Here is a 21,920-nt window from a genome sequence, read left to right on the forward strand (position 1 = left end):
ATTAATTAGTTTTGTCAATTGAAAATTGAACTTGGCGTTTTATTTTTAAATTTTGTTTGTGTTCTATGTTCTAAATACATTTTGGCCAAGCTTGTGTTTCTCTCTTGGTTAACATTTTTTTATTCCTTGATTTCGATTATTAATTCCCTTCTAAAAAGATAATTGTAATAAATCTGTTGCCTCTATGATTGTTCGTCTTCTAACGTCTACTTCTGGTCCTAGATTTAACCAACTATAATCAGTAATCACAGACTCATTAGGTAGATATAGGTGATAACTAATTTCTTACTTTATTATCATTATGTTTGTAGTAATGAAATTTCAGTTAAAGGTGCAAATTCAAATTTTTGTTGAAGTTCGGAAGAGTTCCTCGAGTTTGAAATTGCTGCAACAACAACAGCAAGTTGCATGTTGAGTTTGAATAATTGAGGCGAATATCCACTTGTCAATTTGTTGTATCATGTCTGCAACGCTTGCAAATATAACATCATTAAAGTGTTCTCGACATCAGAAATGTTTTGCTTTACTAATGAAGACAACAGATGCACTTGAGTCGACTCAAATACCGTCACTTATTAATAAATTAACATTTTTAGTCTCCCATTTCGAGAATAATTGAGTTACATTCTTGGCCTTATCCATAATTTGTTCGCGAATTAACGCCATTAATGCGACCTGTCTCGTCCTATCACGCACAAATGTCGCTCGCTGTCAGACCATCGTCATAACGAATTTGTTTATGTTCATCACGTCTTGACAGATAATGCGAACAAGAAAGTATGTATTTTTTGCATTAAATCGAACAAATTACAGGAATCAAAGAAGGCGCCATTACGCTAAAAAGGCAAATCACGTCTGAATTTGGCTTAAACGGGTTGCGTTTGATACTGTTTCCATTAGCATAAAGTAGTGTACAAAGCACAAATGCGCTTTTTAATCCGACGCATTACAAATTTAGTTTTATAGAGCAATAAATCAAGGTAATAAAATGAAATTTACACATGTTTGGCATCAATTCACAATAACATTAATTTATATTTCATAGAGGATGGAATATCATTTGTAATTTAGTAGTGAATAGTGGAAGCTATCGATTCGGCTCAAATGAACTGACCGAAAACCCATTGTGGGGAAATGAATATTTAATAAAAACTACATTCGGAGACTCCGAATGAAAATAGCTTTTCCATTAAGTAATTAACCGCATCAATTTGAAGGTGATTTACAAACGTTATTTAGACGACGCATTGCATGTACACAAGGTGGTAGCTTGGGCCATTTTTCGTCAATTTCGGCCACCTCTCCGTCCGGAATCTGGCAAGAATCCGGGACTCACGGAAAGGCAATTTGTTCGTTTTTTAAACGAATGCAAATCACGACGACCGGAGTATTTATATGCGCGGAACCGTGAGAGTGGCAGTAGTCGATTCTAATGGCAGGCAGCTAGACTGGAGAGCAGCAGAGATATGGAAAGGCGTTTTCTGTGAATGTTGTCTCACCTGTCCTAAGAGATCAGCTGCACTGCAGAGTCGGTTGCTCATTTGAATACTTACAAATGCCACCCCCGCGTCGTTTCCGGACTCACACCTGTTCTCGATATCGATACATCCAAATTAAATAAAATAAAACCATTCCCAAAGGCATGCATTTACTCTGCGCTTTATGCACGACTCTGGTTGCTTTTAATCAACTCGACGTCATCAGCTCTGAAAAGGAAACGCTTTGTAGCTATCTACTGCTTTAATTCTTTCGTTTTTACGGTTTGCGTATCGCCACATCGCCTTCATTTCATGTTTTTATCACATTAACATTCCAATGTACATAAAAATTATTTATTCCGATGGAGGAAAATCCTTAGTTGCGAAATCAGGTCAGATGTGCTTCCGTCACGTTTATCGTTTATGTTCTTGCAGATCTCTAAACAGAAACTTTACAGTCATGCAGAAGTACTAAGATGCAACAAACATTTTATATACATATTACAAAGCGATGATTCATGTATCACGTGCCAAAAATCTCACTAAAAAGTTTTTTTCTTAAATTTTTTATTTAGCCAATAAGGTGGTAATTCTCAAGACGACACTTACGTTTTGATGCAATTCTGAATTAACAGAATTTTATCTTTTATATTGAAAAAACCCGGAAATGTTTGTTACAATACTTTCGGGCCGAATGTACTCAGAAAAAAGAAATGATATTTTTGGAAGTCCTTGAAGGTTTGCAAAGATTTTAAAAATTCAGGAGAAAACCCAGAGAGTTACAGTAATCAGAAATGCAAAATTCTTTTAAAATTATTCTTAGGAAAAGCCCTTATTGACCTGGCGAGGAATCTAACAAATATGTATGTATGCAAAAAATGAATCAAAACTTCTGCTGATGAAATGTTGAAAGTTTTTCTCAAACGGAAGTGTAATTTTGATAGTTTTGATTTAAATTTTTTTCAATAATCAACCAAGCATAACTACATACGTACTTAGAGTTAAGAAAAGCTACGACACACGAGACTTGTTTCTGCCGTAAGTGTGTTTAATAATAATAGAATATAGCCTAAGGGAGTCCGTTTCGGCTCAGGGACGTTAGGGTCGCGGGTTCGATTCCGACCGAGGGCGAAATTAAAAAAAAAAAGGCTATATTCTGTCTCGTGATTCGGAAGTCACGTTAAGCCATTGGTCCCGGTCTATTGAGTTGGTCATCATGCCCCTCATAGATTTGTAAACCAGTCCTAGACTGTGTAACAAATTTTTTTTTGTTATGACTTTATTAAAAAAAAAAAAAAGAAGCATACAAGACAATATAGGTACAAAAAAAAAATACAATATAAAAATTTAGACAAACAAAGTACAAAGATGAGGCGAAGTCTAGCAACAGCTATTCTACTTAACCTCAAAGAAAAGAAAAAAAAAAGAAACAGTTAAAAACAAAAGTAAAAGGGGAATAAGAAAGTTAGATAACTAATATACAAAAGAAGAAAAAATCCTATGTGTATACAAATAAAGAAAATATTCTTAGAGTAAGATTTAACAAAAAAAGTCCATTGACAAATATAATGCTTAGTGTAAAAGAAGACAACTAAGACAATATAAACTGAAGAAATTAATACAAAAAAAATAATTATAATATAAAAATAAAAGAAAGATTTTTTTTGATATCCCATTATTAATCAATTACGTAATCCTATATCTACATATTGACGAAGATCGTAATTTCATATATCTACATATAAAGCCTATTTGACAACATTGGTGCTTACACCCCATTGGCAGATCGTCCACAATTTTTTTACATTGGGAAATAATATCCCTACTATTTCAACGATGCGTACTGCTTATTCTACGTGAGCTATTCATCATTCTTTTCCTTTGAGATTGATAGATGACAAAATCCTTGACGATATGAGTGAAAAATGTGAAGTAGAAGAATCTGAACCTTCATAATCAGGCATTTTAAACTTGGCAGAGAATTGTACAAACGCATATTAAGCTCCGGACACCACAGAACCATCTCCACGACATACGAGTGGGAAAAGTGGGGTTTTCTTAAGCAATATATAAGAAGGTTGACAAATTGGTGCAACGAACACGCCGTGAGCTTCCGACAAGTCCCCGGCGATCCGCCTGCAAGCTTTGCACGCCACGATTTGAAGATTGTTGGGAAAAATGATCCACGTTCGCTGGAGGTTCCTTGAAAAAACTTCCAAACTAGAACAGCGAATCCCTGTATGTTTGTCAAAAACACCGACAGCGAACGGAGCTGTTCAAACAGTTCGCGAGGCGCTCGCAGCGTGCTCGTTCGGGGTTCGCAGCACTGTCCAAACTAGACGAATGCGTTATACTACAGGTTTGGCTCGCGTAGTCTGTAGGGGCCTTAATGTTTCATAAATCCATATCTACCACATTTCCGGTTAACAAAAACTATAATTTTGTAACAATTATTCTGGAAAATTCTCTCAAATATAAGACATAATCGTTGACATCTTTTCAATGAAAATGGATTTTCCAATACGATATTCATCTTTGACCTCTTCTTCTTTTAAAAATACTGATTTTATCACTGAGATTTTTGTCCGATCAGCTAAACTTTTAATCACCGAAGTTGAAGGAATCATTTATCAAATAAAGGTATTTACTTATTCAGTGATTTACTTTAGTTTTCCATTAGGTACATCACGTAATTCAGCTCCAATTTTTTTGGTTTTTGAAAAAACTTAAAAACTTGACCAAGAAGTTCCTACATCCTTACTGTTAAGTTTGTTTTCTTTATTTGTTAGTTTAGCGGACTGAACACGTACTTTTTTTTTGTTTATCTCTTATACCTGATTAAGAGTTATTGACATTTTTGGTTGAATTTTAGTTCCAGCAGTCGCAAATTTGAAAACTGGCGGGTTCCTTTCCAAATTTATCGACATCTTACTTATGCCACAAGTAAAATGTAGATATCTAGTAATTCCCTTACCGTTTACTTGTCTGTTCGACAGGTACGTATTCGAAAAAGTTGGAAGCTGCGATTCAATTTGCTCACAATGTAGCGCCTCTCGCTAAGCTTCATTCTGATCCGAGCTTTATGAAGAACGGCGATAAATTTCGATGGAAGCCCTGCTGTAAAACCCCGCTAGCGCAACTTTAATTGAATTGTGTATTTAATCTTGCATTTCTACAAAATCGCGAATTCGTGACATTCGTCGATCGGTCGAAGCTCATGTGAACTGCAATCGTAATGGGGTCTTCGTGCCGGCGTCTTGCCGATTACATCACGTGGTCGAACAGCTGTCACGTGACCTTATTTATGTGTATCGCAAGTATGGGACTTCGGAAGGGCACCTGCGGTCCCTTCGGTCCGATTCACCTACGCCAGAATCACTAAAAACTTGATTAATTACTAACACGCGTCTGCCCGAAGCTCCGGCACGAAATTGATATGGAAATAAGGAGCGTTCCCACTCGCTTTGGCGCTGTAAACATGCATTGTGCCATCAATTTGCATTTGTTTAATTGCAGACATTCATAGAATCCTGAAACCGTGCTGTGGTAATTAAAAAATTAGCCGAGTCTCTTGCGTGTCAGCCTTTAACCCAAATGGCTGGCCATTTTTTAAATTAAACGCCCCCAACTAAGATGCGATTTGCGAGCACCCATTTTTTAGTAGGCAGAATTTAAAAGATATTGTGATGTGGTTGTGATCAGTGTTAGTTAGTTAGCTCATTATTAAGTTGGTTAGTTTTATTGACGTACATTCGAGAAAGACGTGAAAACATCGTAACAATCTGATGGTAGAACGGCGTTTTTAAACTTAGAAAATTTAGAGCACCGGCGTTAAAGCTTATACGTTTTTAACAACGTGCTGTGCCGATGAGTGCAACAAACAGTGTTATTATATTTTGTATATTTCAGTGTTCCAGTCTACAATAATAAATCGTACATGTTAGTTAGTCAATCGATAGACCAGACAGAAATAACGAGTTTGATGGTTTTTACAATAATTTATAAGGTGAAGGTTAAATATTAAGGATGCGCAACAAAAATATTAAATACATATTGTAATTCCCTTGGTTGCAGATTTTTTTCAAATTATGTTCTTAGGTATACAAAAAGCAGTTTTTTCTATATTTTTTTTATAAATTTATTTTTTTACATTACATACAAATAATACGGTACCTAATATGTATAAGTAATTTTGATTTGTTTATTTATTTATAAACATTACATTACTCCTATTAAAAATCGGAAATCTCCTTAAATTTATTAAATAAATATTCTATATGTTTCCGTTATGTGTCTTAAATGTTATTTTGCTTATATGAATTTTTTCACTTGCAGTAGGTAGGTATGTATTTATAAAATTAAAATACGTATTCTTATTCGTCTGACTTGTAGTTGATAGAATTCCTAGAAATTACGTTTAATGAGAAACTGAATACAACAGTAAATTCCATTTCATTTTACAATGGGAAAATAACTAATGCAACAAACAACGCAACAAAGAGCCAACGAAATTTGTTTATTTACGGTTAACAGCGAATATTACCCGCTTGAATTAACTGTAACTAAAGCGAAAATAGTATTTGACGACTTGTTTTTCATTCGTAAATAGTAAAAATTCGATCTATAGATTTTGTATATGGCACGTACGAAAACAATTAGGTTTACCTTATAAAACCTAATTTAAAAATCATGGCTAAAAAGTATCACAGTGAGCTGAAACAAAATGTAGGAGTCAAGAGAGTCACGATTACCTGTAATACAATGGTAATGTTTAAAAAATGGCATCATTTATTATTTTAGGGTCTTTTAATTTTAAAGTTTTCAAGTTTGTATAGGGGAAAAATTGGCTTTTATTAATTGATACTAAAAATATGCTTAAATATATCGGGTGTTCATTTAAAAATTTCTCCTCAAAGTTGACGTTGAAGAGTCGATTGTGAACGCACCACTCGTCAGTCTGCAGAATAAAAACACAAACAACGGCAAAAATGAGGTTAGATTTAAACAGCTGATAATCCGTAATCCGTGGTCCGTTCACAATCGATTCTTCAACGCCAACTTTGAGAAGAAATTTAAATGAACACCCGATACTTATTGTTAGAGTGCGCCCAAAAATTACGGAAAACTTTTTTTACCCGTTGAGTTTTTCGAAAAAATACTATTAATTCTTTTTTAAAGAAACATTTGTCATTTTTCCGCCCTTTACCGTTTCCGCACAATCACATCCAAATTGTTTTTAAATGAAACCCCCATTTTTTTATGCAGATTTGGATACATTATTCAATTTTAATTCGTACAAGAAATGGTCTTTGGACAAATGGTTTTCCTAACATCGATTCTTAAATCTGAACATAAAGGAGTGAAATTGGAATCTTAGGTAGGTACACCGAAATTTCTATTAAAAATCAATTCTTTAATAAAAAAATTATGATATTCTGCAAATACCATCAGCAAAATAATTTTGATATTAACAAACTAAAAGCAACTTAAATGTCCAAAATACAAATTTTTTTAAACAAAACATTTTCCAATTAAAATTATTAAAGTAAATATTCAAACTCATTGATAGTTCCTTCTTGGCAGTATAGTAATCATTTTTTGAACTTTTACCTGTTGATGCGAAATCTCTTACCTACTATTTTTATGATGTTATCATCTGACATTCTACGTATATGTTCGTTTCGTTAATTACGTCTTCATAATACCCAGCTTCCGATTTCTTTAATATTGCACAACCTCCATATTTCTTCGTTTATAATATGATCTTGTCTATTTCGTGTTATTTTCGGTAAAGTCTGCGCTTCCGTTGTCTCCAACATTTGTTTCGTTTTTATGACCTTGTAATTACAATGTAAATCATAATAATTGGTCTATTGGTTGTTTTGTAAATGTTTACTTTTGATTCCTTTTGCAGGAATTTGTGTACCATATTACATAGTATCATTCACGCTTTTTAGTTTCAAAAATTTTAATGTGCATTTTGGTTCTTTGAATTTGTTGTTTTAGTTTGTTGATATCAAAATTATTTTGCAGATAACAAAATATCGGAATTCAGTCATGTGAGTATCATTTTCTTATTAATGAATATTTTTTTGTGGAATTTCTGCAAAAAAAAACACAAAAAACGAAACAAAACCAAATGATACATATTTTGTATTATGTTATAAATACATACGTTATGCATAATCAACATCAATTAAAAAATCGAATTATCAATGTTAACGTATCAAGTAGGTAAAGATGTTTATTATGTTTTAATCTTAACAGCGCTCCTTATTTTTATCTAGGTATTCAAAATTAAATTTACATGTCTCAATTTTATCACTTATTATTTATTTGAATTTAAAATGGTATTATTTTTATGGTTTGAATTTCTAATCAAATGTAAGTTATGTCTTTCTAATGACATTTTTGTGTAAATCTTTTACGGGTTATTTTCTAAAGTTGTCATATTTTAATTTGTTAACGGCTGATTTTTAAACAAAACTTCTCAAATACAACTATTTCTGAATTAAAATTCAATACATGAACAAAATTTTATTTTTGACAATAGCGACTAACGATATGCTATCCTCCAGTGCATATCTGTCAAGCATAAATTATGTACTTTCGAATAGGTACTTATGTTTGCAATGAAACAATTTATTGCATCGGATGAATAATGTATTTTTGACAATAACTAAAAATTTTGACTTTTAAATTATCATTTACTTATTTTATGCGCAACAATTAACGCGTTGATCATTATAATAAGACTTTTGTTTTTCATTAGCTGTATGATTTAAACCTTTATCTAAAATATCAAACTATAAATGCAAAGTTTTAAACGCCAATAAAGATAAAATAGAGGTCGTTTTTGGGAAGGTTAACCAATTTTAACTAAATGTTAAAATAAACAATAAGTCTCGCACTTAGGGTACACAATTTTCACTTTAAAAGTCAAGTTTCTCATGTTTTCATTTGAATTCACTAACTGGAAATTTATCGATTTCGAACTAAGTATTATTTAGATTAAAATAATAAATAGCACTTTCAGCGTATAAAATGCCTTAACGTTGTTTTGGCATAATGGGAGGCCTTGGAAAATTTTCAATTAATTTGGTGGTAGTAAAGCTGTCTGTTGAGTTAGGTTATGTTTTTCTAAGTTTGAGGTTATAAATAGCGTCAATGTCTAGTGTATTGTTGTCAGTTTTACGAGTTTGTAATAGAAGAAAACTCAGACATCGCGGGAAATTCAGCAACATGTAATGTTCATTTTGGTAGGTCCGCATGTCAGGCAATTTAGTGACTGAAATCAAACAGTGTGACCAACATTAAAAAAATAAATCATGGCCTCCCATTATGCCAAAACAACGTGAACGGTGTTTACACAGTTATGAAAAAAAAAGAATGAATTTATGATAATACATTCTTATAGATAAATATACCTAGATGTATGAATAATTATGAAATAGAAAATTATGCTTTCCAGTTCGGAACACCATGAAATGATAACCACACGTTTATATATTTATATAAGTATTTTATGACTATACATATAGGTATGCCAGGTGTGAATACATGCACAAGCAAAATTGTTACAATTAGAAAACAGAACTGAAATATGATGTACCTACACAACTACTAGGGTCTACTGACGAACGTCTAGAAATTGTACAAATGATTTCTGCTTTCACAGTTAGCTAAGTAAGTTATGAATCTACGTCGGGTTAGGCGTCGAGACGGGAAGGGTGGCGTCTTGCGCAAGTCCCCGGAATTAAATTTCATTATCTGTAATAACGGCGGATTATCGTATAACAGGGGCGTTATCGCACGACCGGCCTATAACTTTGTGGCTATTTGTAGTAATCGCGGTCGGAACGAAAATACAATGGCGTATCATCCTGAAACGAGGCCGTGGGCGTAGGTTTCATTAGAAATCCTCCTCCCAGCATTAATTTCAGCCATCAATTCACGTTTATATGACTAGTGTCCGTGTTCAGCGGTGCGAAATAACTGGCGATATCACACGCAGTTAAAGTTTACGTCAAGATTACACTAATTTCCACCGACCCACTATATTATGTCAGTTTATTTCACGAGGTGACAGCACATGCATCAACGAAAATCCGACGCGCATGCGACCCACCTCCCCATTGTTCCGTTGAATTCATAATTTGTATTGTTTACATAACCCTAATTAAACAAATATTTTAATTTTATTACAATGGGAGTGTGAAGAAATAAGCTCCAACTGTTTCGGTCTGTTTGACGGCGTTCTTAATTAAAATGTCTGCCATATTCGAACCTTGTTTTCTCTTGTTTCCGAATTAAGCCATATTTGTTTGAGTTAACATTTACATTTTAGTTTAACCGGCGATTAAAGATTTCTATTCTTTATGGCCGTTTAATTAACTGTTATCGTCCAAGATTCTTCACAGACGGAACGAAGCCAACGTCCTGGAACGTTTTCGGGGAAGCTGTTACAAAAACAGATTCCCAGATTTGCATATAGATGGATGGAACAATAGTGTAATAACCCGTGGAAACTATAAGATCAAAATCAATTCGACAGCAGATGAGCTGAAACCGGCCAAAGTCACTCGTCTGACGTGAGCATTTCAGATTTAAGCCCGATCCAGATGGTTTAAAACATATACTAATTGGACATACGTCAGTCCTATGGCTGCATCGCGGCTTTTTAAGTCTTCTATCCTGATTTGATATATTATATCAAATGGAAACACGAATGCAGTTCTTTGTTTTGAAAGCCGGCCTTTATCGACAGAGTTATGAAAGAGACTTTCTTTTACCTCATAAATCAATCATTTTTTGAAAACCTCAGCTTTCACGAAACTTTAATCTATTGCCTACTGTGTGAACTTGTCGTAACTTTAATAACAGAGTTCTATCTTTCATATTTCATAAGTTATGATAATTTTATTTAAAAAATATTTAAAAATATTCTGTTTAAATCAGGTGTAAATTTAAAATGTTTAACGCTTTTTGTGAATCCAGCACAGAAATAATATTTAAAAATGTATGTCGGGTGTCCCAAACGTACCTACCATATTTTCTTAAAGGTACGTCATTTAGGGATGTGGTAGTGCTGGATTTTTTTTAAATTCTGTCCCTCTATTTAGGAAATACACGCAGTTAAAAAATATAAAACCTGAGAATTACCTAGAAATACCTAATATCATTGTATTATTGACCACTATTTTGATGAGCTTCAGAAATATTTTTTTAATTTTAGTAACCATAGACCGTCGTTGTAACCTTAATTTATTAGATGGACTGGCTATGTTGCCGTCTGGTCCCAATTATTGAAGTGAAGATTTAATTAATTATTTTAAACCCCAATAACAGTACTTCTTTCATTTTTTTAAATCTCATACCCTTAAAAGAGATGAGTTGTACATCCAATATAAATTTTTTGGTATAAACTAAGTTCGTTTACTTCTAAATTTTGACTTTGACTGTGGAGTCTTTAGAGTCCCATTTCTTCAAAAATAAAAGATATTGATTTTTTCCAAATATTTTTCATCACTTCATGACACTTATAATGCTTAGATTTCATTTCACATCACGAGAGAGAAGAAGAATACGAGATGTTTATATAAAATTGTATTACCTTTTAAATATTGACATACCTTTTTGTTTCAGGTTAGTATGATATATAACTCCCTAAGGCCGAAAATAAGCGGAAATCTTTTGAGAATCAGGTAAAATAAATGTGTACAGCATGTAGGTGCAGAGACGTTTTACAAAATGCCGTCTAGCTGATTCCATTTTGAAATTGTGCTACAAAAAGAAGCCTTAATAATTAATATATTTTTTATAATCGGTGTGGGTCGACCTGATTGTATATTTTAGTTTTATGATCCGGAATACTTATTATTAATTTTGTCAAAATATGCAAATGTCAGTTAATTCGGCATATGTTAATTTTTAGATATTTTAAATATCACACGTATAAAAAGTTTTTTCACGTCCTCAAGATCTGATGTAAACTCGAACCAATTTATTTTCATTTTATTAATTTAAATCGGTCATAAACTGCTTTATGTTATTATATACTACCGTCTCTAGATATTTCGAGAAACTAAATTAGGTTTTATCAATTTTAAACCAATTAAAAATTTAGTCGTGAGAAACGACAGTGTGTTTTCTTGGAAAATTAATATACTCGGACTATTTAAATCATAAAACGGGTTCAATTAAGTTTTATATTGTGTTTTTATTACTATAAGGACAACTGCGTCAGTTGAGATTATTTTATATATAGAATTTATTATTCAATACGACATCGGAGACTACTAAAAGAATTTTGATTACTTACCTTCGTTATAAATCTTTGGATCGGTATGATCTAAATCTTCTGGTTCGGCAGTGCAGAGTTCTATAATATCGGCCGAGACATCGCGCCTCCACTTGTTAGCGATAAGTACAGTTTATACCTGCTCGATGGCTTTTGTAGACTGGCAATCGCCTATCTGAGAGGTTTACTAATTAACTAAGACTCGTTTACTAAGTACCGTGCTAGAAAAACGTTTACCAGGAATTGCAGATCGTTTTACTCGCTCGGCACTGCCTTATTTGTAAGAGATTAAAAGTTTGTAATTGTAAATAGCCCTAATTGATTTAAGTATATAGGCACCTATATTTTAACTTTACCTGTAATCGCGCAATTTCTTTTTTTTCTTTTTCAGGGTCCTAAGGGTGTATGTTTTCTTAAGCCGCAAGTATTAAACTGATTATGGAAAATGATATTAGTGGAGATTCCGTGACAAAAACATTAGCTCCAATTATCCGCAATCAAACAAGAATAGAAAATTTACAACCCTTTAGTAGCCTAATGTAAAAAGTGGCTTTCAATGTTTTCTGTGAACCAACCGTGCTAAGATTTCACTTCTTAACAATGGGAAGAGGTAGAAGGTGTCGTAAAGTTAAGGTCGGAACCATAAAACAGGTGCAAACCCTGCATCTAGAAGGTTTTGTATTTACAGCACACGCCACCCCCGATCCAGTAATAAACGGCACAGCGGGAATTTAGACTTTAGTTTGGACCAATTCACAAGTTACTGTAACTGATGCATAACTATTTACGATTCCTCCCTTTATGCGACTTCCGCGAATTTCCCGACGTCAATAAATAAGAAATATTACATATGTTAAACAAACATCTTAATTAAGTGGCAGAATGTCTTTATGAAAACATTAAGCTGAAACGTGGGCGAAGATGAGTTTCAAACGAAGCTTTCGGAACGTTTTAATCTATCAAACACGAAAGATATCAAGTAGACTGGGTGCGGTTTTATAGCTCATATAGCTGCACTCACAATAGCACCGGGTCCACCAATCACTAATAAGGCCATAACTTCTCCGATATCATAATACTGCCGTACCCAACCAAAGATTTTAACACTAATTAAAACATATATCAACCGGCTGCATCTATTTCATAAATTTATCGCTTATTCGCTTGCCAAGTTTTACCAAATTTAAATTTTCAAGCCTCCTAGGTGTGTCGCACGATCTGATAATTTTTCTATCAAAATAGAAAATACATCTTACGAAACTTTCTGATGGTAAACAAAACTTAGAGTTAGAAGTCAAGATTATTACTGGATCACCGTTTTATTCGCACCTGTCCGGTATACCTTTGTATAATTAATTAATTCAGATCTTTTCTTAAAATGAATAAAAGTGACAGCTGGAACTCTAGTTTACTTTCATAGACCATAAATCAGCTACGTATAAGACTTTGCTACAAACTGTTAATGTATCGATATTTTTTTCAATGTATACTGTGAAAATGTCCCTTTGAACAAGTTGTCTCTACTTCCGATGAGTGCATCCAACTTGTTTATGAAACTTATTAAATTACTATGGTGTTTGACACTCTCATAAAATTTAAATGAACTTCAAAACATCTGTTAGCCATCGTCATAAAATTTTCAAATTAGTAGCTTTAAAACAAAATACATAACAATAAAATAATTTGTTGTTCAGTTTTTATGCAGCAACTGCATGAATGGCGTAAAGCGAAGAGAAATTTATAGCGTGTATGAAGTTCTTCAAAGTCATAAAAATTGAAAAAATAAACAGTAAAAATGCACAATTAAAAAAGAGAAATGAAATTAATTTAAGAGACAAATTTTATATTTCAAAAAACATATTTTTTTTTGTTTATTCACCATTCAGTTGGATAGCAGGTATCACCACAAAAATGATACTTTACCAGTTCCTTAAGTCAAAAACAAAATTCAAAAATTGCGGAAGGAATTTCAATGCCTGTGGACATTTCAACTCCTAGGATTTGGAGTGTTTCAAGTCCGCTTAGGTACAAAAAAAGCCATTTCAACCGTTTCTGTAGAGACGCGATTTTCGACCGCTTGAAGATAAAGAGAATTCTTTTACCCCTGAGATCTCCAAAAATTGCCTTGTTCGCTGCACAGTTGAAGTGAAGAAGAATTATTCTAGTATCATCCTCTCTCACGTTTAGGGCACAGCAAACTAGGTATACATTTTAATCACTTTTACAAGACAAACTGTTGGATACCGTTCTGTGCATTAATTCTTCAAGGCAACAGTTGTAGACTACTTTAAAAATACATTCTTTATACAAGGGATTTCACGACGGAATTGAAAATGCAACCCACAATACATTTGCAAAGCAAAGCTGGATATGGACACGGACAATATCCAGGTTTGCAATGCCAATGCATTTTCAATTCCTTCGGGCTCATTAGCTCATGAAATACCCTGTATATATTTTTTTAAATTTCTTCCCACCATTCGACGCATTTTTTTTCAAGACATTCAACAATAACAAACTTTCCTGGCTGAGCGGTAAGATATTGCTATATCAGCAGTCATTTCAGTACACAACATACGAGTATTTTTTACAATTAGATGTGTGTTCTATTGTTTTTCGAACAGCGCCTATATTTTTTCCATAACACCAGAAGATAATCTTCCTTCACGTAAATTGTAACTACAACTAAATCGTATTTCTACAGTGCAACACCTAGTTTTAAAATTTGTGAAAGATTAAAGGCCACAGTTTCTGCAATTTATGTGTTACTGTTAATGTAAAAAACAAAAAGCATTTGTTTCATAGTGTATTTTACTGTATGGATGCATTTGATAATGCACTTTGATAATACATTACTTTCTACAAATTTTTGGTGCATCTTCATCCATGTATAAGAATTAGTTAATAAAAAACCAAATTAAAAGAAAATTATTTAATTTTTTTAACCATTTTTACCTAATGTTACTTTCCTAAATGACGATGCGTACTGATACGGATAATCTGTTTTAATTGAACCTGTAGTTCTTAATAAACCACATTAAAAAGGTTAAATCGTAAGTTGAAAATTGATTTATAACTTTCAAAAAATACAATGAAATATAATAAAACGTTCTTAAGTGAACCTATGTTAACTAAAATGATTTAATTTTCACGGATATTACTTTAAAATTGGGCGGCGATCGTTCATCGCTAGGGAATAATAATAATAATAAGGCTGATGATAGAAGGACTTTTAATTAAAGTTTCTATGAAAGCTAATTATGTACATATAGTTAGTCGCCTAGTTGAGACCTTTCGCCAATATTTTGTTTAATAAACAGGAAAAGTAATTAGAACTAAAATAGTACATTAGACAACGAGCCTGAAAAGCGTCCCATTTCGCACGAATGTAAATGTTGACGCAAGAGTGTCCGAAAGACACTTTCTAGATCTAGCGAGTAGTGTAGATTATCTTTCTGACAACCACAAAAAATGGCAACTTTTTAACGGTTTAGTCAACTGTCAAAAAAATTTTTGTTCAACGTTTGAATTACCGCCGCTAACTTTATTGTATGGTTGACTGTTGCAATAGCTTGTGCAAAGTTTTATACACAGCCTTTTCGGTTTAGGTTCGTTGTTATGCGTAATGTATAATTTTTAGTGATAGTAATCATTGCTAATTTATTCATTTTACGTTGTGGTCGTCGAAAAATTAATCTAAATTTAAATTTTCTTTCAAAAATAACAATTTTACCTTCTATAGTTGTCGACAACATGTTGATTATTCCAGACCATTTTCAAAGCATTTATTCAATCAGTGTTTTGCTGGTCTGCACAAACGATGAGAAAGTAAAAACATGAAAATATGTTATATTTATGTCTTTGCAGAGATTGGCAGCCAACATTTTTAATTTGTAATGGCTAAGTAACTACCTATTAAATTAACGGAATTTGCGACAGAGACTTGGAGTGTTCGACAATGCGTAAACCGTCAATAACAAATCAAACATTGACTGCGACTAAATTAGTGGATATAAAATATACCATATGTTTTAAAAACCTTCCATCAAAAGCGGCTATGGAAAACAAAAAATTTGAAAATGTATGAATAATCCAAACGTAAATGTCATTATTACGAGAGTTGTCTTGATCGGTTCCTAGATGAATGAGTCAGAGTTGTTACCAAGTCGCCTTTTTGTAAAGACGGTTCAATAGCCCTGTAATTCATCAAATTCAAAGGTTATGTAAAAGTCTGTGGTTTAGTGTAATAATGTAAAGCTGCGTCACACGTTTTACATTGCTTTTGTTTTTCAACAGCCTTTCTTAGTCATACATTTTTTAAAACATACTGTATATTAGGTTATTAAAGTGTTGTTGAAGATTTTGAAAAAGCACCAAGTACTTTGCGAAAAAAAAGTTCTCTCTCTCTAATTTCAAGTCATAGTTTTTATAAAAACCTAAAGAGGAAAAAATGACGAATTAAATTATAAATGTGTCTCAATTTTGATGTTCCAAGGTTAACTGAAATCAGAAGCTGCAACAGCGTTTGACGATGCCTAAGAGGGAATCAGCATAAGCAGGCATAATACAAGGGTCACCGATTGGTGCTGCCAAGTTAACCTCTTCACCGGCAGTCAGTCAATGACATGTCTCGATTAGCATATAGATTACACCCTCTAGTGTAGTGTATCGAATCGGCATCGGAATTGCTCGTAATATTCAGCGGCGATCTGCATGTTTTTAGTACCGAAAACCGCACGTCAACGTTTTACGACGGATTTACGACCGTTAATTAACGAAGACGGCCCTTGTGAAATGTACCGAAGAGTTATGCCGGACCAAGGACATAGTCCGCGGTTATTATCCGGAACTAAAATCGAACCTTTTGTATGAAATGCGGGGGTGTCGAGGGGCACGTGCGACCCCTGTCCATAGGTGGCAATCCTGTGGACACATGTCCAGCAGCTGCACTTTCTTTTGTCACCCACGCGCCTAGATAGTCCTTTCAATCGGTTGCTCCTTGCCAGCTAATTTACTTCCACTTCACCAGACTTCCCTAAATATTTCACACATCTGGCCGTAATATTTTGCGGGGAATTATCATTCCTGCCCGAATAACTAGCGTGCCGCCTGCGATATTGCCACTAATTACAAACGGCCCAAATGTTTGTTTACTTGCCGTAAAACGTTTAAAATAGGCTGTTAAATACATCGTAAAATCGCTCGGTTTCGGTTGCTCGACGCGATGGCGAAATTGTTTCTGTTAAATTGCAAACTATTTTTAATTTCGTTCATTACTCGGCGTTATCTCGTGGTAAATTTAAATGACCTGCTGCTAATGCGATACGTATGGATCAATCAAGCACCATGTGGTCGTGTGGCTGCTGTTCAGGGAGATTCCTTCGGTAAGCGGTAGGTATTCGATTTTGCCAAATTGATTTATTCCTTCAATCCTCGAAGATTTGCTTTCCTACTACCGCAAGGCGCCGCGTCAAAGGACTCCCAATAAATTTATCAAATGCGTACCAGAATACATTTTACTAAAAATTTTAACAAAAAGTAATTAATTATGTATGTAATTTGACATACTTACATCCCGTAATGAATATTCGAGAATGTAACATAAAAGCCTTTGGTAAAGTTGTGTCCTTTTTAAGTAAAATATACACATCATTTTCATCCCAATTTTAACTGAAACTTCTTAGCGCAAAAATTAATATTAATGCTTCATTCATTATGTTTAATTAATTTGATCACTGTTAAATTTGCTTATCAGACAAAATTTTCTAAAAAATACCTTGGTCCTGGGAGCCTTGGCGGTCAAGGGCGCCTCGGGTGTTGACAACTATAACAATTGCTGCGCGGTTTAAAAATACCCGAAGAGATAGCAGTCGTGTCAGGGTCTTTGTGGAATACACACACTGCTGGCGAAGGTATTATGTCTAGCGGCGGTTTAAGGCAGGTCGCGAACTCTGCCCTCTATCTCCAAGACAACCCTCGAGGGGAAAACGTCAGGTCACATTAACAAAACGCCACAAATGCGGAACACGTGTGGAAATTGCCCTGATACAACTAAAATTAGCTAAAGAATGCGGTGTTTATGGCTAGATTATTCCACCAAGTCAAAACAATACTAAAACGAAATGCGTTGGTGAACTTGATAAATCATCACGTTTATACAAGAATGATTACCTGCACAGGAAAATGCGGAACCTTCGATCACCTAAGGAACACGCAAAAGAAATTAATGACGTGTGTTGAATTATTCGTTCGGGATTTGTTAAACACTCTTCTCCAAATTTATGTCTAAAGGATAATACATACGGTTTGTTAGCATCGGGTTTGTTAATATTTATTGCTCCAGGCAAGCTCAAAGCGACGGTAAATCGTTTTATGGGACCATCTCTGCAATTTAATATGGGAACATGCGGCCCGACACGATGCACCCATCAACAGTGTTCCGAACCGCCAGGTTAATATTAATATACCACATGTTTATTATCAATGCCATTATTTCCTCGAGGAAAATTACATTGTACTTTGTGTATCATTTTTTTGTTGGAGGGTAACTTGATCCGTAATTTTTTTTCAACTCTTGGCCTTTTTTAAGTAACGAATAAAATGCAGAGTTTCAAGTTCAACTAAAATTAATTTTAGATTTATGACATTTTTAAGTGTATATAAATAAACACATTCTTTGCCAAACACAATAATTAAAAGCGGAAATGACAATTCGAAAAAAAATGGAATAGTTTTGCATTTTATTTTTCCTTATTATTTTTAATTTTGTATGGTTGCTATCCTATTTAATTTATTATTAATTATGTGGAAACAATTTTCGTAATCAAAAGAAGTATCTACGATTACAATCCAAATCTCATAAATTTTAATATTAAAAAAATCTTGGAATTTGAATGAGAAAATAAATACAGAAAATTGTGTTAATTACCTAATGATTACATATTAGAAACTTCAATGTAACAACGTTTTTAAAATTATATTATCTACTTAAAAGCAATCAGTCTTAATTAAATAAATACAATAACTTCTTGAATTAGGTCCTCTTGGCACTATTACAATACACTCAAGGTGAAAACATTATGTCACATGGCAAGAAGTTCTGTAGCTGTAGCTCAAGTTTTTAAAATCCACTAATTTTTATGCTTGAACTGGACACAAGTAAATTAATTTTTAAAAAATAAGTAACATAAATATGGGTACGTATGTTGTTTCATTTAAAAATAAAGTTCCAATTCTTTTTCAGGATAGATATTTCCTGTTATCTTAAAAATGGTAGCTCTACTTGAAGGTGTTGGTAAAAAATTCAAATTACAAAATATCGTTAATATATTCAAAAAGGAAATTTTAATAATGCAAAAAATGTCTTAACTTACACACATATATACACCTATCATTCAGCTGCTTCTCGTTTAATGAGATTATAAATTAGTCATAATTTATTATTAAATAGTTAAACTAGACACCTATCTGTCAGCCTGTATAAAAACCGTTTCTCTGTATGTAATATTTATGTTTATTTTACATTTTCTTAAATTGTGTAAATAAACTAATGTTACAGACTAATATATGCAAATTTAGATGAAACATTTTTATATACGCGTATATTTTTAATGAACAACGTATAAAGAATTTTAAAAAATCGTACAGTACCTATACAGTACCTGTTTGTATATGTACATACTAAGGAATGATTTTTAATTGATTTAAATTTAAATTTTAACTGCAGCAATCGTCGCTGCTTATAAAAACTAGAAATACGACTGAGAAAACTTATTACATGACTTGCTGTACTACCTATAGGTAGATACTTTTTTTCTATTTTTTTTTTCTAAAAAAAAAAATCGGAAAATGGGTTTTGTGTTAAATACATCCACAGATTTTAAGAAAAAAATTCGAAACTAAAAATTGCTCTGTGGTTGTCATTTTATTTAGTAATGTAGATAGGTACAGTCGCGGAATCAAAATTTTGGGCAGCATTTTTCTGTCACTTCAACAAAATCTCTGTAAACCACCTTTTACTATCATCATGAGTCATGACTGACATTCAAAAATTAAACTTTTCTGTGTCGGTCACGCAGTCAGTTTTTGAATTTTGAGTTTTGAGTTAATTGCGCTGAGTCTAATTAAATCATCGTTTCCACTTGCTACCTACCCGTTATTATGCTATAAATCACTACATATTTATTAATATCAATAAATCAAAATGACAAAATTTGACAAGAGTAAAACATGAGGTTATATTAACGTAAAGGTTGTTTTAGAGTTTACTGTATGGAAATGACAATACTGCCCGAAATTTTAATTCCGCAACTGTAGGTACATACATATTTAGAAAATTGGTTCAAAATGGTTAAAACTCGGATTTGCTCCCTCATAGATTTTCTGATCGGCTGCAAAACAGTTTCCGAATTTTGTTTTTTTTTTTAATAAAATGGGTGATTTTTTCGCATTTTTCTGAAAATTAACACAGCTTTAACATTTCATTAGAACCAAGTTTTTCCTAATTGTTCACTCTTTTATTGGTTACCTTAACTGGAAACACGGAGATTTTACAAGATCCGTCCTAGACGTTGCTCTGAAGGGTTAGATTTATCAAAAACTCCAAAATCACAAATATGACTTTTAGTAGTTTTTGTAGTACAATCTTAATATACTCTGCATTTTAATTTTTTAATTTATTAATTGATTAAGGTTTTTTCAAATTCATCAACAAGATCACAAGATTAATTTATGTATAAGATTTTGACGGAACAAGATGCATCCCTATCATAAAAAGAATTCCTCTTCGTTATAATGCATGTTTTTATAATAACTAAGAATAAGTGGAAGAAAAATTAATCTCCTTTGATTAATAGGAATTTTTCTAGGTACTGAAACCCGATACGTACCTAGCGTTTATTAAAATTTTGCAATAAATTAAGGTTTTTATTATTTAGGGTCAAAATATTAGAGAGTTGCTATAAAAACATCAATTTTTGTAAAAACCCGCATCGAGGATTAAGTTTCAGGATAATTTTTCGTTGTTAAGTGGTTAAACTAGGTTTTAAAACAATTTATCTTTTTTACGCATTGACTGATATATGTAATTATAATCTACACTCATCATAATAACATTTCTGAAATCTCATCAATTCACGTAAATTATTATGGTGTGACCAAAAAAATTTAAAATCGACTCAGCCTTGGAAATGCCCGTGAATTAACTGCTCGGATAATAAAACGAAATACATTTTATTATTAAAAATATGTGGAATTGCAGGAAAAAAAAACGAGAACATGTATTTTATTAAATTGTAGCAATATATACGGTATAAACAACAGCGAGAAAACACGCACGCGAGAAAGTTAGGTTAGGAAGTTATTTGTTGACGTTTAAAGTGTGTGAACAGCCGTGGATGAAGTTATTATGAAATACCTACCGAAAATCTGACAAAAAGTTTAATTTAACGTCAAAAGTAATTTGTATAGGGATAGACCACAATTTATTGCGTATACATACTGTTTATCAATACATTTAGTGCATCAGATCTTTTGCAACTAAAATTAATATGTAATTATATTAAAATCTTTAAATGCAGATTCATTTCCCCAAGGCTCGATTACGTGATATTATTTTGTATGTTTGACTGATTTCTAATATAAAATTATTTCATCAATTTGCGTTCATTCAGTCTTGACCCTTTTCCAGTGCTCAAATGTGAATCTGCTGCTTTCGAGTGCGTATAAAGGGAAGTTCCAGGATAATGTTTGACTGCGCATCGGGACTTGGTGTGGCATCTACACCGCACCGGCGGCGGTATCAGACTAACATACGAGTACAAATAGGTGATGCTCAGTGTTATCTCCGGTCGTCCAGCAATAAGGATTTATTTATCAGGACTCTGCTGTGCTATGGCACGCTATCGGGACTTGTTAAATGCGGACATTACAATGCGGAGGATCGTTATCCAGCGCTATTCCATCGATACCAACGATTCTACATCAACATTATTGCTGAATCGTGAATAGCCGCGTTGTTGCTACCCACGCGGGGTTGTTCGTACCCCACCAGATGAGCGCCGTTCACGCGATTTAATTGCATGGTAAATACCGGCAGCGAAATAGGAAATTCAAAAAGTTATCAAATGCCTACACATATATTT

The 21,920-nt window shown here is 33.2% G+C and overlaps 1 protein-coding gene and 1 long non-coding RNA gene across 4 annotated transcripts in view; one reads left to right on the forward strand and one right to left on the reverse strand.

The window, feature by feature from the left end:
* Window positions 1-21,920, forward strand: part of LOC138130952 (homeotic protein spalt-major-like) — a 62,177-nt gene that overhangs the window by 23,261 nt on the left and 16,996 nt on the right. The window lies entirely within an intron of this gene.
* Window positions 985-1,915, reverse strand: LOC138132094 (uncharacterized). Its single transcript, XR_011159979.1, has 2 exons — window positions 1,760-1,915; window positions 985-1,706 (listed from the first exon to the last, which is right to left on the reverse strand). It is a non-coding gene; the product is annotated as an uncharacterized lncRNA (long non-coding RNA).

This window comes from Tenebrio molitor, chromosome 5, assembly GCF_963966145.1.
Source record: "Tenebrio molitor chromosome 5, icTenMoli1.1, whole genome shotgun sequence".
Lineage (NCBI taxonomy): Eukaryota > Metazoa > Arthropoda > Insecta > Coleoptera > Tenebrionidae > Tenebrio > Tenebrio molitor.